We start from the raw sequence: 11,810 nt of genomic DNA, 5'->3' as shown, positions 1-11,810 counted from the left end.
CCCTAAACAACGTCACTGGCAGAAAAAGATTTTTTTGAAAAAATCCCTAAGCCCCGGGGTCACAATTTCAGGAAAAATCTGACTTTCGGCAATTTACTTAAAAATGGTGCCAAACGGTTGCAAATGGTCCCCTGAGAGGTTTGGCGGTCTAAACCGAAGGCTTTTTATCACAGGACAAGAAATCAGACCTCAACAACGTCACCGGCAGAAAAAGATTTTTTTGAAAAAATCCCTAAGCCCCGGGGTCACAATTTCAGCAAAAATCTGACTTTCGGCAATTTACTCAAAAATGGTGCCAAACGGTTGCAAATGTTCCGCTTAGAGGTTTGGCGGTCGAAACAGAAGGCTTTTTTATCACAGGACAAGTATCAGCACTAAACAACGTCCCTGGCAGAAAAAGATTTTTTTGAAAAAATCCCTAAGCCCCGGGGTCACAATTTCAGCAAAAATCTGACTTTCGGCAATTTACTCAAAAAAGGTGCCAAACGGTTGCAAATATTCCCCTTAGAGGTTTGGCGGTCGAAACAGAAGGCTTTTTATCACAGGACAAGAAATCAGCACTAAACAACGTCACTGGCAGAAAAAGATTTTTTTGAAAAAATCCCTAAGCCCCGGGGTCACAATTTCAGCAAAAATCTGACTTTCGGCAATTTACTCAATAATGGTGCCAAACGGTTGCAAATATTCCCCTTAGAGGTTTGGCGGTCGAAACAGAAGGCTTTTTATCACAGGACAAGAAATCAGCCCTCAACAACGTCACCGGCAGAAAAAGTTTTTTTGAAAAAATCCCTAAGCCCCGGGGGTCACAATTTCAGCAAAAATCTGACTTTCGGCAATTTACTCAAAAATGGTGCCAAACGGTTGCAAATGTTCCCCTGAGAGGTTTGGCGGTCGAAACAGAAGGCTTTTTATCACAGGACAAGAAATCAGCACTAAAAAACTTCACCGGCAGAAAAAGATTTTTTTGAAAAAATCCCTAAGCCCCGGGGTCAGAATTTCAGCAAAAATCTGACTATCGGCAATTTACTCAAAAATGGTGCCAAACGGTTGCACCATTTTTGAGTAAATTGCCGATAGTCAGATTTTTGCTGAAATTTCCACTCCCCATGTGCTTGCTGGAGCAATATTCCCCCTACAGCTCTGTCTGACGCGTCCGTCTCAAGCCTCATCGGCTTCCGCAGATCCACATGTAGGAGCTGCTCTTCCGACGCGAAAGCCCTCTTAAGCTTTTCAAAGGAACGCTGGGCCTCTTCCGTCCAGTCGAACTTCTTCTTACTGCTGAGACAATCCGTTATGGGTGCCGTTAGATGGGCAAAGTTCTTGATGAACTTCCTGTAGAAATTTGCAAACCCCAAGAACCTCTGCACGTCCTTCCTGTTCTTGGGAGGCTTCCATTCTAGCACTGCCTGCACCTTGCCCGGGTCCATCGCCAAGCCCTTGTCTGACAGCCGATAGCCAAGGAACTCCACCTCTCGAGCGTGGAATTGGCACTTCTCCAGTTTGACCCACAGCTGGTGCTCCTGCAGTCTCTTCAGCACTTCCCTGACATCTTTTACATGTTGCTCTTCATTCTCTGAATAGATTAGGACGTCGTCCAGGAAAGCTACACAATTCTTGTAGAGCAATGACCCCAACACATGGTGCATGAAACTTTGAAATGTGGATGAGCCTGATTGGAGTCTGAAGGGCATAACTAGGTACTCAAAGGCTCCCAGAGGGGTGAACATGGTGGTTTTCCACTCATCCCCCTCCCTCATCCTTATCAAGTTGTACGCCCCCCGAAGGTCCAGCTTAGTAAAGATCTTCCCCTTCCTCACCCTGGCCAAAATGTCATCAATCCTGGGCATAGGGAAGGTCACAGGCTCCGACACCCTGTTGACGGACCTGAAATCTACGACCAAGCGTAGTTCTTTGGAGTCTCTTTTGTCCACAAAGAACACTGGACTGCCCCCCACAGCCCTTGATTCACGTATAAAACCCCTCTTCAGATTCTTGTCAATGAACTTTCTCAACTCCTGCATCTCCCTATCAGACATGGCATACAGCTTACCCACTGGTAACTGAGCCCCTGGGAGTAGATTGATCTGACAGTCAAAGGGCCGGTGAGGGGGGAGTCTATCCGCCTCTCTCTCACTGAAGACTTCTTCCAGGTCTGCATACTGAGGTGGTACTCTCCCCTTTTCTCCCACCGCCATCCCTGCCACCCTGGCTACCGCCATCCTCGAGGTTTCCCCTCCGTGGCAGTGCTCTACGCAGTGAGCTGACCCAAAAGTGACTGTCCTCTGGTGCCACCCTACTACTGGGTCGTGTAATGCCAACCAACTCATTCCCAGTATGATGGGTGGTCCTGCTAGGGTGGCTACGTGGAAGGCAATGGTTTCAGTATGTCTGGAAACTGTCATTTTCATGGGAGGGGTCTGGTGGGTTACTTCCCCTCCCAAAAGTTCTCTCCCATCTATCGTGGTTACTTGCAGTGGATGTTCCAAAGGCACCACCTGGAGCTGGTGCTCTAGCACAAAATCCTTGCTAAAGAAGTTGCAAGAGCTGCCTGAATCCAGCAGCGCCTTCACTTTGATGGGGTGTCCGTTTGGGAGCTCTAGCACCACCTCTATTGCAATGGCTGCTCGGGGGGGGGGGGTCTGGTTTGGGCACTTCTACTGGTTGCTCGCCTGGCTGCTGTGCCCTCCTTCCTGCAGCCAAGCCTTGCCGTTTCCCGGCTCCTCCTTCTTCTCCTCCTCACTCCCCACTGCCCCCACCATTCCTTACCACGCCTTCTTCTGAGGGCATGCTCTGGCAAAATGTCCCGGCTGCTGGCAGAGGAAACACCTCTTGCTGTTTTTCCCCTCCTTCTTGCGCACCTCGCTGGAGTTTGAAAACCCGCGCGCGCTCACTCCTCCGATCTCCATTGGCTCCTCGGGCGACACTGCTGACGCTGGCATGTCTGGAATCCGGTTCTCATGCCAACGCTCTGGCCTCCCTTCCCGCCTTTCCAAAGCGCGCGTCTCTTGTCTAACTCCTACAGCGAGCGCCAACTTGGTCAGCTGATCCATCGATTGCGGGCGGGGCGAGCGGGAAAGTTCGTCTTTCACCCAAGGGGATAGCCCCTCCTCAAAAAGCATTTGAATCGGTTCCGAACTCAGATCCCACCCAAGTTTATGGATCAACATAGCAAATCTCGACCAGTACTCTCTCACTGACTGGTTTCCTTGTTTGCACCCCATCAGTTCTTTGCGCGTCACACTCTGTTCCACATCACTCGAGAACATGTGGTCCATCGCGGAAAATAACTTTCTCAAGTCCTTCAAGGCAGCGTTCTCCGCTGCCATCAAGGGGCGGACCCAATCTCTGGCTCGCCCCTCCAGGTGCCCCACCACGAAAGCAACTCTTCCCCCATCGTCGGTAAAATCATCGTACTGCAGGTCCAACGCATACTGCACTTCAGTCTTAAAAGCGTTATAGTCTCTGGGGTTGCCCCCAAACTTCTGCACTAGTTCCGGTACCTTTCTTGCGATGGGGGTAATCTTCCCCTGGGTGTCATGTGTCCTCCTCTCATCCAGCCACGCCGCTAGTAGTGCCAGTTGCTGCTCCAGGTCTCGATTTCTCTCCTCAAGACTCTGCCCGCCTCTGGCTCCCTCTCCTGCGCCTGCTCCTTCTGTTTGACTCATACTGCTCCCCAGTGCTCTAGCACACAAGCAACGTAAGTGACTCACGGATTGCTGTCACGGGAATAGGGGTTGCTTGTGTGTAACCTTCTAGCGGTTCCAAACTGCTTAGGATAGTGGTGTGTCTTCCCTGACTGAGCAGCTTGGGTGCTGCTGCTGCTCAGTCGCTCGACGAATCCGTGAGTGGGCGTTTTCTAAATTTCCTCCAGCATAGAAGCTCCTTGACAGATACTCTCCGCCTCCCCTCTCTGCGCGAAACCCTTCTGCGCAGAGTGGGCGTGCCCAGGGGCGGCCCTCCACTCTCTTCACTGCCTTCAGTGCCAGAGTATCGGAGCCTCTCCTCCAAGATGCTTTCCCTCTCTTCCTCCTTCCTGTTGTCACCTGGACATTCTTCCCCAGATGACGTTCTCTCTCTCCCCTTACTAGTTCCTTCTCCTGCAGAATCGGGAAGGAGCGCCTCTCTCCTCTGCTCCGATGTCAGTTCCCTGACAGGAGCATTTGCAGCCGTTTGGCACCATTTTTGAGTGAAAGGCCGAAAGTCAGATTTTTGATGAAATTGTGACCCCGGGGCTTAGGGATTTTCTCAAAAAAAAAATAATTGTGCCATTTAAGTTGTCGAGGGTTGATTTCCTTTCCTGAGATAAAAAGGCTTCTGTTTCGACCGCCAAAACTCTCAGGGGAGCATTTGCAACCGTTTGGCACCATTTTTGAGTGAATGGCCAAAAGTCAGATTTTTGATGAAATTGTGACCCCGGGGCTTAGGGATTTTCTCAAAAAAATAAATAAATTCTGCCGATTAAGTTGTTGGGAGCTGATTTCTTTTCCTGTGATAAAAAGCCTTCTGTTTCGACCGCCAAACTTCTCAGGGGAGCATTTGCAGCCGTTTGGCAGCATTTTTGAGTGAAAGGCCGAAAGTCAGATTTTTGATGAAATTGTGACCCCGGGGCTTAGGGATTTTTTCAAAAACAAAAAACAATTTCTGCCGGTTAAGTTGTTGAGAGCTGATTTCCTTTTCTGTGATAAAAAGCCTTCTGTTTCGACCGCCAAACCTCTCAGGTTTGCAACCGGGGCTTAGGGATTTTTTCTTAATGCTGCCAGCAGTTTTCAGCTGTTGCTTGTTTCTTATTCTATTTGCATGTGTGCAGCTAATTCATATTACAGTACAGAATATATATTTTCCTGATTGTATGTTTAATACAGCGGTAAACTATTGAAGGGCCAATATATAGAAATGCAGTTTTGGTAGCGTGTTAATAATAAGGCAAAACCTTGCATGCTGCTTTTAAAACCCCACGTGGCAAAACTTGCCCGCAGCTGCTTTCGCTGCCATAACTTGGAAGTAACTCCCGTTGAAGTCAATGGGCCTCATCTTGAAAAGCAAACATTGGCAGAGTTGCCACGTGGGCATCTTTAATAGCGCTGTTATCGCTGGAGGGAAAGGCGACAGAGGCTGTGCCCATCTCGCGATTTCCTCCTTTTCATATATAAATATTTAAATTTTTACACCCTCCCCAGCCAAGGCCGGGCTCAGGGCAGCTAACAACCAATAATAAAAACAAGTTGAATGAATACAACTTAAAAACAAGATTAAAATACAACATTAAAACGTAGCCTCATCACAGGAGGAGAAAGGAAAAAAGGAAAGAGGGGGAGGTAATCAATTTTTATATTTATATTTCAGTTTTTGCAGAGAACACCATGTGAGCTAAAAGTTTTCCTGGGTGTTTACACACACACACAATTTTTTTTTTTTTTTTATATATATATATATATAAAACTCCCAGGAAAACTTTTAGCTCACGTGGTGCTCTCTGCAAAGCCCACGCCGATACTAAAATGTAAATATTACACACACACACATGAATATAAATACATTTAAATTTAAATTTCTATATATGAAAAGCAGCAAATAACAGGCTGGCACGTTTTTCAGAACGTGTGTAAAAATAAGTCCTAAAGAAATCGCCAGCCTTGTCGGGGGGAACCTTTCCAAGTGGTCATTATTATTTAAATAGTTTTTTTCCCCTTTAAGCAGAGGCGCTGCTCACAGCCACTGCCATGAAATGGAACCTGCAACTAATTCAACCATCGTCGAGAAGCTGCCCAAGACAAGACCAGCGCCGAGCGAAACAATATATATGTATTTTCAAATAAAAAGCACGGAATTAATCAAGCGGGTGAGTCCTTTTGTCAGTCCTTCCTCGAAAGCAGCAGAGCAGCTGCCGAAATAGCTCAGTTGGGAGAGCGTTAGACTGAAGATCTAAAGGTCCCTGGTTCGATCCCGGGTTTCGGCAGGTGGTGTTTCCTTGGAAGGGGAGATTTTTTTTTATCCCCTCCTTGAACTACTTCCTGCACGTTAAAATCTGCTTTTCGGGAGAGGTTAATCGCTGAAGTTCGATAGCTGCTCTGCAGACGGAAGCTGAGCTTTTTCTCTTTATTTTGCTCTGAAAAAACAAAGGCTGCCAGAGCTCTGTTTGCTGTCTGAAAAATCAGAGTTAAGAGGGTTTAACTCCAGACAGAGGCTTAATGTTGCAAACAGGTCGTTCAGATATCATAAATAGGTTGACAACATTAAAACAAGCCCCCCCCCAAACACACACACACACACACACACACACACACACACACACACACTTTTGCTGGGTTTTCTGTAGAAAATGTCGAACTGGATTCAAGTGGGGGAGGGGCTGACAATTTTTATGCAGTTTATATAGAAAAATAGGGGTGGTTGGCTTTTGCTGCCCAACTCCCCAAAGGACTGAGGGGTCCCCTAAGTTCATGATCTGTCAGAGATGAATGGATGGAGGCAGGATGCACTGAAAACAACGCAGAACTTTATTTTTGTGTCGCAATGGAGTCCCCTCCCCTCCTAGCAAGGAGGCAAGAGATCCAGAACCAAGAAGAAACATTAATAATAATAATAATACTAATAATAATAATACTAATACTAATACTACTGCTACTACTACTAATAATAATAATAATATTTATACCCCACCCATCTGGCTGGGTTTCCCCAGCCTCTCTGGGCGGCTCCCAACAGAATATTAAAAACACTATGAAACATCAAACATTAAAAAACTTCCCTAAACAGGGCTGCCTTCATCTCTTTTAAGGGTTTTCACTTTGGTGTGCATCCCCTCTACAAACAGTCAGAAATTACATCACACCTGAGGTGGGGTTACTGTGGCTCCGGCAGGCCAAGGTGTGATATCCCTGAGGATTTAGCAAGTTTTACATAGTTCCAGACACAATTTACGCAAAACATTAGCATTGGATCATAAGACCATCAGGATGCCCCTCCCACATTCCCTCAATGCAAAATTCCTTCAGCAACTTCCCTGATTGCTCTCTGCCTGCGTGTTCTCAGGCAAGGGGGATTAAGGAGGCAGAGGAAATATTGAGGGTCTTTAGGAGCGCCAAGATGGCTTTTGGATTGCTCTCCTGTACTATTTTAGACTTGTGGTTCATATATTTATGTACGTGCGTTTACCTTATACAGTTATCAACATTTATTCTATATTGGCAAACTTTTTCAACAGGGGGCCAGTCCACTGTCCCTCAGACCTTGTGGGGGGGCCAGACTATATTTTGAAGAAAGAAAAAAAAAGAACGACTTCCTATGCCCCACAAATAACCCAGAGATGCATTTTAAATAAAAGGACACATTCTACTCATGTAAAAACATGCTGATTTTCGGACCGTCCCGGGGCCTGATTTAGAAGGTGATTGGGCCGGGCCTTAGTTTCCCTAAAGGTAAAGGTAAAGGGACCCCTGACCATTAGGTCCAGTCACGGATGACTCTGGGGTTGCGGCGCTCATCTCGCTTTATTGGCCAAGGTAGCCGGCGTTTGTCCACAGACAGTTTTTCTGGGTCATGACTAAGCCGCTTCTGGCGAAACCAGAGCAGCGCACGGAAATGCCGTTTACCTTCCCGCTGGAGTGGTACCTATTTATCTACTTGCACGTTGCCATGTTTTCAAACTGCTAGGTTGGCAGGAGCAGGGACTGGGCAACAGGAACTCACCCTATTGTGGGGATTCGAACCGCTGAGTTTCCGATCGGCAAGCCCTAGGCTCAGTGGTTCAGACCACAGTGCCACCTGTGCCCTCTACCCATGCCTTAAAAAGGTAAAGGTACCCCTAAACATTAGGTCCAGTCGCGGACGACTCTGGGGTTTCGGTGCTCATCTCGCTCTGCAGGCCGAGGGAGCCGGCGTTTGTCTGCAGACAGCTTCTGGGTCATGTGGCCAGCATGACTAAGCCGCATCCGGCGAACCAGAGCAGCGCACGGAAACGCCATTTACCTTCCCGCCGGAGCGGTACCTATTTATCTACTTGCACTTTGACATGCTTTTGAACTGCTAGGTGGGCAGGAGCTGGGACCGAACACTGGGAAAAGCTTGCCTGCCTGAGGAGCAGTGATGCCGCAATAAACACTTGTCTAGAAGGTGTTCCTTCTGTTCCTGATCTGCATGGCTTGTGATAGGGCCAGCCTAGCCCACAGATCATTTAGGTACATCTGCCCTAAATAACATCATGTTGCTTCTAGGTCAAAATCCATCATAAAATAAATTTACGGCTATATTGTTCAGGAAAGCCTTAAGGCTTAAAGAAAGAAGCTTGCTTTGTTTAGCTACTACTACTACTACTACTACTGCTACTACTATTACTATTTATTTCAGGCAATCAATGCTTCCATTGTTCCACATGCAGAAATATGTCAATGAATTTGAATGACTTCTGCACAGTAGTTTTGTTGTGTTTCCTTCTGCCAACTTTGAGACCTGGGTTTCTGCACGGATAAAAAGCAAAGCAAATAAACCACTCTCAGGGAGCATGTGATTCACTTCAATGCTTGCTCACATACGGACGCAAACCTGCGGCAAACAATTGTAGTTGCGTGATTCGGTAATATGGCTTCCCATGTCCGGTGAACAAACAGTCCTGCCGATGGCTCACATTTCCTGTTTCCCAGAAGGACAAGCCAGTCATTAAAGTACCATCACATCGGCACAAACCAAAACACCAGAGACAAAGTGTTCCACACACAGAAGACTCATTCATTGAACGTTTGCTGAATGTTCGTGCCTGCTGCCTAGTCTTGTTCATAGGATAGTATGCCCTTTGGTGTTGAACTGTTTTCTCAGATCTTGCTTTGAAAAGAACTTTTTGAAGATGAAAAATCAAGTAGGAGAGCCAGTGCCGGGCTTCGCTGGAACTTCAACATGGTGCTGAGAGCAAGATGGACCCCTGCTTGAAACTCAATGCCTGACCCAATGTTTGGTCAAGTTTTGAGTTTCGGGACAATGTGGCTACTGCAGAGCAGAGCCAAGCATGAGTTTGTTGTTGTTTAGTCATTTAGTCGTGTCCAACTCTTCGTGACCCCATGGACCAGAGCACGCCAGGCACTCCTGTCTTCCACTGCCTCCCGCAGTTTGGTCAGACTCATGCTTCAAGAACACTGTCCAACCATCCCGTCCTCTGTCGTCCCCTTCTCCTTGTGCCCTCAATCTTTCCCAACATCAGGGTCTTTTCCAGGGAGTCTTCTCTTCTCATGAGGTGGCCAAAGTATTGGAGCCTCAGCTTCACGATCTTTCCTTCCAGTGAGCACTCAGGGCTGATTTCCTTAAGAATGGAGAGGTTTGATCTTCTTGCAGTCCATGGAGCTCTCAAGAGTCTCCTCCAACACCAGAATTCAAAAAGTCATAGTGGAGAGTTTGACCAAATGTGATCCATCTGGAGCAGGAACCGGCAAGCCACTCCAGTATCCCTGCCAAGAAAACCCCATGGACAAAGACAACAAGCATGAATTTGGCTCCTGTTTAAAAGTGAGGTTTGTGTGAAGTGATGGCAGCAAGCGGCAACAGTGCCACAAACACAGCTTTGGTGGTGGTGAACATGGCAGGGCCACAAAGCACCAAGAGATGGTCCTGATGACAGCCTGGCAGATGTGGGTAGGCGATGGCCCTTTCTGAGTGCTTGGGCCTGCCAGGAAGCCATACATTTGAGGAGAAACATCATTTCTGCACTATCCCTTAGAATCCAGCCACCACATACTTGATGTCAGAGGAACAGGAGATGAGGATTCCAAGTAGGAATTGGAGTGATTCTTGAGAGCTCTTGGGAAGTTTCTGGCTAGAATGGTTGACTATTCTGTCAATGTCCTGGTCGTTCTGTGGGATGTGGAGATGACTCAGGAGTTTGACATGATTGTTCCTAAGCATCCCGTCCTCCAATACAGAGCCCATCCAATACTTTGATTTTCTGGGGATGTATGGCCAATGAAACAGGGCAGGGAGATAGCTAGAACTTTGGTGTTGTAAACCCTGATGTACACCTAGACTAACACAAGGGTGAACATGTTACCCAGGCTACAAAGTGGTGGCAAAGAAGTGATACTTCACTGCCATGGTGTCAATGGGCTGCCATCCAGTGTGATGCTTTTGTTACTGGTCTGAGGCCTCTTACAGCTTTTCTCATGGTGTAATACGAAGGAACCCTGTTAACATGTTTGCTATGCCCTTTGAGGAGAGGAATTGCGTTGTCTCAGGAACCACAGTTTCTGCAGATTAGCCAAGGGGTGTGTCCAGAGCACCATCTAGTCATTTCCTATGGGATGCATAGCTTCAGTGCCTGAAGGAGCCCCAGTTTTAAGAAGTAGTGGTTCTCAGTGCTTGAGCCTACGGCTGGAGACATAATTCAGATTCCAGCTGGAGTGATGGTGATGAGCAACTGTGTGAGGTTGGGAAGTGGCTGTTTGTCCAAATATCTAAGCCTACTTCCATTCAAATATAGATACCTGGTAAAATCAGAATGTGTATTAGTTAAATAATTGTCACACACTAGCTAATGGGGTGCAATAACATTAAATTTGACAGTGACAGGGGTAGGTTGGAAGAGCTTGAGTCATTTAACTTCCAACTTAAAGGTAAAGGTAAAGGTACCCCTGCCCGTACGGGCCAGTCTTGGCAGTCTCTAGGGTTGTGCGCCCATCTCACTCTATAGGCCGGGGGCCAGCGCTGTCCGCAGACACTTCCGGGTCACGTGGCCAGCGTGACAAGCTGCATCTGGCGAGCCAGCGCAGCACACGGAACGCCGTTTACCTTCCCGCTAGAAAGCGGTCCCTATTTATCTACTTGCACCCGGGGGTGCTTTCAAAGTGCTAGGTTGGCAGGCGCTGGGACCGAGCGACAGGAGCGCACCCCACCGCGGGGATTCGAACCGCCGACCTTTCGATCGGCAAGTGCTAGGCGCTGAGGCTTTAACCCACAGCGCCACCCGCGTCCCTGAAAATAGGAACTTGCTTGTTAATTCTCCAATTCTCGTCCCAAGGATTTCTGCCTAAGTCCCAGCCACCTCCTCTGTGACACATTGCAGAAGTCTAGTGTTTGCTAGTGTTTCTTTCATGGGCTGCACTCATGCTCTGTCTTCTAATGATAAAAAACCCAAGAAAATTCAGGCAAAGAGGTACTAAATGCAATAATCCCATGAGGTTGCATAGGCTGTGATAACCTCGCAGCCCAAACGACCTCACGGGATTATTGCAAGCATACAATGAAATAGAAAGCTTTGAACCTTCAGGGGAAGGGGGAGATGTCACCTGAATGAGTATGTACATGTTTGATATCATCTTAAAAGTCTGGCCTGGGTAAGTTGGCAGACAACTTGCCGACCGTTTCTTGAGATGGGGTTGCTCAAGGCGAATTTCTGGTGAATTAATTGCGTTTGTAATGCTGCTTCATTACTTTAGGAAATGAATCCTCAGTTTAGGGAGATTGGCAGATGCAAGATGGCACAAGAAAACAAAACCAAACAAGCCTTGTGGGCAGGAATTGGGGCAGGCAATCTTATGGGGTGGGTGTGCTTGGAGGGAGAACATTGACATTGGAGGGTGTACCCCTGTGAAAGTAGGGGGAAGAAAGCCCACAGCAAGGACTCCTTCACACTTCTTCTTGCCCTGTGCCCAGATAGTTCCAAAAAACACTTGTTCCAGTCCTGGAACTGGACCTGAGATCTTATGCATGTGCAGAGTTCTGAACCAGCCTCCTCAGAAACAGTTGCACATGGAAAGCAGTCTTATCCCAAGTCAGTCCTGCTTCCAATCAGTTTATCTGAACCTTCATGTAAGTCTTTATGCATACAAAGC

At 47.4% G+C, this 11,810-nt stretch overlaps 1 non-coding gene across 1 annotated transcript; it reads left to right on the top strand.

The window, feature by feature from the left end:
* The first annotated feature begins 5,883 nt into the window (after positions 1–5,883).
* Positions 5,884–5,956, top strand: TRNAF-GAA (transfer RNA phenylalanine (anticodon GAA)). The gene has a single exon. It is a non-coding gene; the product is annotated as a tRNA-Phe (tRNA).
* Positions 5,957–11,810: the final 5,854 nt, after the last annotated feature.

This window comes from Podarcis muralis, chromosome 4 (genome assembly GCF_964188315.1).
Source record: "Podarcis muralis chromosome 4, rPodMur119.hap1.1, whole genome shotgun sequence".
In the NCBI taxonomy this organism is placed as follows: Eukaryota; Metazoa; Chordata; class Lepidosauria; order Squamata; family Lacertidae; genus Podarcis; species Podarcis muralis.
This window is presented reverse-complemented; position numbering and strand designations above follow the sequence as displayed.